We start from the raw sequence: 6,622 nt of genomic DNA, 5'->3' as shown, positions 1-6,622 counted from the left end.
CCAAATGATGCTCCCTCACCTCTGGGCAAAGACCTGTAATTGTTCTACATTACAGTTCTTTCACTGTAGCAAAGAGCTATACTAGCTGCTTGCAAACACACACACACACACACGCACGCACACACCAACACTCTCTCTCTGACAATTGATACTGCATTCACACCCAGCCACCCCACAAAAGTGATCACACTACTGACTTGTGCGGTCCGAATGAAAACTCTTCTACAGTGCAAATCATGCCTTCTATTAGCGTGCACCTGGACAGTCCTTCTCTTCACCATGCCTTAGCTACGACTTTGGTATTACCAATGTAAATCTAGATTATCAAATGGTCATGTCAGCATACCTCTCATTTCCTAATTAAAGAAATATAAATCTAATATTTGAGAGTGCCAAGCAGTTTTACTTAAAGGAATGACCTGTACAATACAAGCTGATTTATGTCTGAAAATGCAGTAAATGTTTTCAACATAATTTATTACTATATTCTGCTTTCACAACTTCAGAAAGATAACATATACATTGCAATTATTGCTGGCAGTTTGACAGTATTCAAGAAAAACATGTAGTATGGCTTATTCTTATTTCAAGATAGAGTCTGGAAAAGTTGCAAGCAAAATTGTGACTGCATTACTATTTTCTGTCTCCTGTTTGTGAATAGTTGCTGCTTTTCAAGTCTTCATTTACTGTGTATCTGACTGCTTTAAACTGGCTCACTGTACTTGGCTCTTATTTTTCCAAATATTAAGTTAATGCTGTGATTTACTCTTTACTATTCGGATGTTATGTATCATTGTGTCTATGTTTTTATGCAGGTTGTTTGATTCTACCACGCTCAATGAGGCCAGGTCATGTCTGAAGGATGTGGAGGTTGGGACTGCATTATCATTTCACTTAGATGGTCAACAAATGATTAAAGTAAAATTAAATCTATACTGAATATTTACTGTTTCTAATGTAAATATTTGAAAAAAAAACAATACATGATGTTGATGAAATTATTTGTACGAATAGTATGTTCATTATGTATGTATTTCCAAATGTTATGCCAAGTACAATTTCACTTTCAAAATAGTGTAATTGCATATTAGCTGTAAGCAGTAATATACAAATTATATCCGCAGAGATTACACAGAGTTATATTTACAATATCATAAGCATCAAGTAAGAGAGAACATTATATATAGCAAAGCAATCATTAATAGTAATATATTTTGGTGTGGTTAAAAAGTAGCCTGTAAAAACACTGTGGTACAAGCAGCAGTTATTATGATAGGAAATAAATTACAGAAATAAATATGTGTGTAATGATTTGAACATCTCTGTATAATAAACTTACATAGGTACCATGAAAAGTCAGGGAATTGCCCCCACACCATATAAACAACCACATTGTGCTGATTTGGTGGAAATATCATTTTACCCTTTCACTATGAAATTACCACATTTTTTGTACAGTGTGAAAATAGGATATTCACTTGTTTATCACACCTTGCTGTTATCAGTGAAAAGACCATTGATGATTAATGTATGTAATCATATAAACTACTGTATGTGCTGTTTGTATGAACTTTTCTCCCTAGCCCCCCCCCCCCCTCTGAAAATGGGGTCTTCACATTATGGCTACCTAAATCAACACAATGCAAATGCAAACAAATTAAAAATGAAAGAGAGATGAGGCAGAGCTCAACAGGACACTTGATCCTTGGCTACCATCGTGAACAGATATCAGGATTGTGTGCCACTATTGTTTGGACTACACCATGACATCCCTGAGTAATGGATACTTGGAACTGCAGGAAAGCTGATGTGACCACAACTCACTTAGGGTTACCACCTCTCTGTCCCTCTTCGTGAAGGACAGTCCTATACCTCTTGATCTCTTAGCACAAGAAATCTGGCCAAAGCCTAAAATACTGGGGATCAAAGACACAAAAATGGGGACAGACTTTAAATATAGAGTTACCACCTGTCCCACTTTGCAAGGGATAGTCCCCTCTTTTGGCAGTTGTGTCCTGCAAAAAAATTGAAAAAATGGAAAATGTCCTGAGATTTTAGGACAAAAATATTTCCAATATTTTCTTTAATAGTTGCATAAAACAGTTATTTTGTATCTGAAACACCTAAATGTTATATGAAACAGAATAATCAGTTCAAATGCTACAATAATAAGCTTTTATTTTGACAAAAAAGTTAAGTTCTGTCCTTTGTACTGGCCGTGGGTATGTTTTGCCTTGTAAAATCTGACGTTTCTACAAAAAATGTCCCACTTTGGGCATTTGAAAAGGTGGCAACCCTATTTAAATATTGCTCTTATAAACTTTGAAAAGTTATTACAATGACAAGATTTGTGTTAGCAAACATTTTCTGAAGTATATGAAAATCTGGTCAGTTGAGAGGTATGTTAACAGCCCCTATATAGGCAGTTGTGTCCTGTGAAAAAACAAAGAAAATAGCAAATGTCCTGAGATTTGAGGACAAGAAGCTATTTCCTCCAGCAGTTGCATAAAATTAATATTCAGTGTCTGAAATATCTTAATATAGTATAAAACAACAGAAGCAGCTGAACTTCTTCAAGAATGTTTTATTCTTCCAAGAAAGTGAAGTCCAGTCCTTTGCAGTGGTTTTGGGCATAGTCTGTCAGACAAAATACTAGGTCTACTTTCGACATCTGAAAATGTGATAAACTTACACTCACTTAGTTTGACTGCTAATTCCAAGGCAAGTGCTTTCAGTCATGTGTAGTGAATTATTTGGAGCTTTTATCACCACGGCACGTCTCTTGTCTAAAGGAGACGTATCTTGTTTTGGGTTAGCACCTGGTTAACTTCTACAGGATTACTACCTGTCCCACTTTATGCATATGAGTCTCTAGATGGACAACTGCGGCCAAAAAAAAAAAAAAGAAAAGAAAACACGAAAAAAATGGTAAAAGTCCCGATTTTAAGACAAACATTTCCTAAGTTTATTTTACAGCCAAATAAAACAATTACATTTGCGTGTGAAACAACTTAATATAATATCAAACCGCAGAGACAGCTCAGTTGTTTAACACTGAGATTTTGTTTTGGCAACAAAGTGAAGGCCAGTCCTTTGCAATTGTTGCGGATGCAGCTTGTCCTGCAAAATTGCCTAATTCCATAAAAAATGTCCCACCGGGCACCCGAGAAGGTAGCAGCCCAACTGGCTACGTGTAATCGTGTGGCTGCGGCCATTTTCTCCCAAAACAAACCGTTTGTATTTTAGATGGTTAGTGTACGAGATTACTTAATAAAGCGAACTATTGTACAAAATCTGGTGTTTAGATCCCACCCGCAAACACCGCAGTTATTTTTTCTTTCCTTTAACGGGGCTCCATTATCTTTATAATAAATTACAAAAAATTGTATCCGTAATGTTGAACTGTAGCAAAATGGTGCACTAAAAGACATCTCAAATACTGCACCATTGCTAGAAGAGACATACGGTCTGTCGCCTTGTCTTCACTGCCTGCATTCCAGCTTTTCAGATTGAAGTAAACAATCTCTGCTCAGGAGTCTTCACTAAACTTAAGGGTTAAAACCAACTTCTAAATTAAGGGTTACATTCAGCTGCTGGACTGGGATTGGCCACTTCAATAAAATGGCGCTGTCTTACAACTCCAATACAATTTCTTGCTACTTCACGCTGTAGGAGCACTGCAGTTCTAATATGCTATACAAACGCAACAAACGGGATTCGTGCCAGCACAAGTAAGCAATAAACCGAAGAGGCAACGACAACTGTTTAGTGGGGCTCCATCAAGGTCGCCCCCACCCCACGTCACCGACTTGAAAGCGCAAGCAACACTGGGACGTCAGAAATTTGCAAAAGAATGTAAGAGGTGTAGGGTCTGTGGATGAGGAGTAAATGTCCTCGCCCTGTGAGCGTCGGTGCCAGTGTCTGCGCGGCGTCAGTTTATGGAAAGTTGTTCCCTGCGACTGGAATAAACATTTACGCACAGATTTGTTACTTTCCGGAGTAGGCGAGTTGGTCAGCGGTCAGGACCCAAGCTTCCTGGTGGTGAACAGGAATACAGGTGTGATCGACATATAGGAGATCTTCAGGTGGGATCGACTTGCGGGAAAGAGAATTAGGAGCTGTTTCTCGTGATATGGTGCAATTCAGAGGTATGCTGTGTACAGCTAAGCAAGTAAATATGTTGTGAAAAATTAATGGTGACGGTCAGTGGAAGGTATTTGGTATCCCATAAGGAGGGGGGAAGCAAGCCCCTTTTAGTTGCAGTTTCATTTTTTGTGGCGGTATTTTATGAAAGGGGGCTCCTGGCACGGCTTCTTTCATTTAGAATTGGTATCGGCAATGGCACAGCTTAGAGTAGCAAGTCTGCTTGTACTGTACTGCAGCTACTTTTGCAGGACAGCAGGCCATCTCAATTGTCAAACAACTCATCCTTCCCAAATTGCTCTGAAACTGTAGCAGTTCCCTCAGTACTACAGGAAGATCTTCTTGCTGACACTTAACAGTGATGCAGTCTGGCTGTGCACATGCTTTAATAATGCTGCCATGCTGCAGGTAGATGCAACTGTCAGCAGTTTTCTGTTGCTCTTTTTTTCACAGGCTGCGTAGCATGGGGATCCCATGAACTGTCACTTCGCATGCCATCTGGTCTTAGTACTGGATTGACTTGGATGTTGGAAGTAAAATGCTTTATATAGTAGTGAGTAAAGTTATTCTTGTCATCTGGAGGTGGGCTGAGATTAATTGATAGGTTTCCAGTGACTTTATGTAGTTTATGCTTTCAAGCATAGTTAGGAGACCAAAGTGTTGTTTACAGTTTTGCGTTAATTTGGCAGATGTGATATAAACGTGTATTAAACGTCAATATGATATATTTACTAAATACTGCATCGTGAGGTGTCTTAATACACTGGTCAAAACAGCTGCTATAAGGTAAATCACAGAGAATTTACTGAAGCTTTATGCGTGAGTAACTTCCACTAATTTAAGATATGTCTCAGTAAACACAGAGGCATACTTTTTCTTCTCTGTAGTAGACACGTTCTATAGTTTACTTGTCTCTCCTTTATTCCTGCATCCATTGAGTCTGTGGTACATCTCTTGTGTTTTGTAATTGGATGTAACATGCGTTTTACCTTTACTACTGTTCTGTTAATTTACTTGGAAGTGTCATTGCATTAGGTTTCCTTATAAGTCAGAATGAATGACGTGTTTTAAACTGTCAGAATGAATTTGCACACTTACCTTGCTAAAACACATTGTACGTGCAGTCTTTGCTACTGAAGGTGTAGAAAATTAACAGAATTGTGTTTGTTGCCTGTACCTTTTATGTGAAGTGTTGGGGGGGGGGGGGGGACTTAAGGGGCATTTTTCGGAAAATTTGTGATAGCTGTTTATCAGCATGCTTTGAAACCATTTGAGTCTGATATTACAAGTATCATAAGTTTTGTTAATGCTCCTTATCGACTGTTCCTCTCTGCTGGACACTGTCAGATCTACATTGCTGTTCACTTCTTGTACCCTTGGCAAACAATGGTTCTTTTTTCGTGGAGCTGAAGACAGTAATTTGATATGCTTCCCGCCTAACAGCTTGATTTGCTCTTGCTGAGAACGCAGTAAATTACAGTGTATTAAAATTTCTGAATTATCACTCCATACCAGCCCTGCTCCTTTGTTATCTCCTTACACTTTCTGTGTTACCTAAATAATCAGCTGTGGTAATGAACCTTTCTGGATTTGTGTTGCATTTTTGTTTTACTTGTGAAGATATTTTCTTTCACATTTATACACTTAAATTTGAGTTTGTAACATAGGTTTGTAGACTGAAGTGTAATGTGGTACTTCTAACACATGTATTTGAGATGGCATGAGATGTCAATCCTATTACTCGTTGACTGGCTTGTCAGTACCGCAAATTATGCGTTCTGGGTAGTGCCACAGGAGCCACAGTCCTTATATAATCAATTATTTGTTTACATCATTCTGAGCACACACACACACACACACACACACACGTATCCGTGCATAGCTGCATAGTAGACATATGTGTGTGTATATATTGTGTGTGTATATACTCAAGTGCATACATAAATACAATTTATCCCGGGTGGAGCACTGATGCTTGTCGACCCTTTTTCAGTCTTGCCTCAGGAGCACTGACTTTGTTCAGTTGTACTATGTGTGTGTGTGTGTGTGTGTGTGTGTGTGTGTGTGTGTGTGTGTGTGTGTGTATTGATTACCTTCACAAGATCAAAATACCACAACATCGGAAGCAAACAAGAGCAAATGTTTACAATGCTGAAACTTGTAACATGAAAGCAGCTATTGCATATAGCAGACAGCCCTTTTCTGAATGGAGATTGAGCTGCATTCATAAGAATAGCTTCTCCATTTGAACACAGCATGTAAAACAAAAATGTAATTTTTTTCAACGATTTTGCAGGGAGGCAAGCCCCCCTACACCCCCTGCAGATTATATATACCAACTCCGAGATCGCACCACAGTGGAGAAAAAGGTAAATTTCCTGATCCTCATTGTACTGTGATCTCCATTCAGTATATAATGCATGTGTTTACATACATATATGTATTTGTACATAAACATTTATTTATTTACATGTATAAA

The 6,622-nt window shown here is 38.4% G+C and overlaps 1 protein-coding gene across 2 annotated transcripts in view; it reads left to right on the top strand.

The window, feature by feature from the left end:
• The first annotated feature begins 2,971 nt into the window (after window positions 1–2,971).
• The window catches only part of GHR (growth hormone receptor), a 1,761,548-nt gene continuing 1,757,897 nt past the window's right edge, over window positions 2,972–6,622 (top strand). For both annotated transcript variants that reach the window (XM_044069744.1, XM_044069739.1), the window contains exon 1: window positions 2,972–4,148. The gene's annotated coding sequence lies outside the window, so the exon portion shown is untranslated. The remainder of the gene's footprint in view (window positions 4,149–6,622) is intronic.

The sequence above is a fragment of the Protopterus annectens genome, chromosome 1.part0 (assembly GCF_019279795.1).
Source record: "Protopterus annectens isolate FY-2018-M chromosome 1.part0, PAN1.0, whole genome shotgun sequence".
In the NCBI taxonomy this organism is placed as follows: Eukaryota; Metazoa; Chordata; order Ceratodontiformes; family Protopteridae; genus Protopterus; species Protopterus annectens.
Note: the sequence above shows the minus strand (reverse complement) of the source record. Positions and strands in the feature narration are given on the sequence as shown.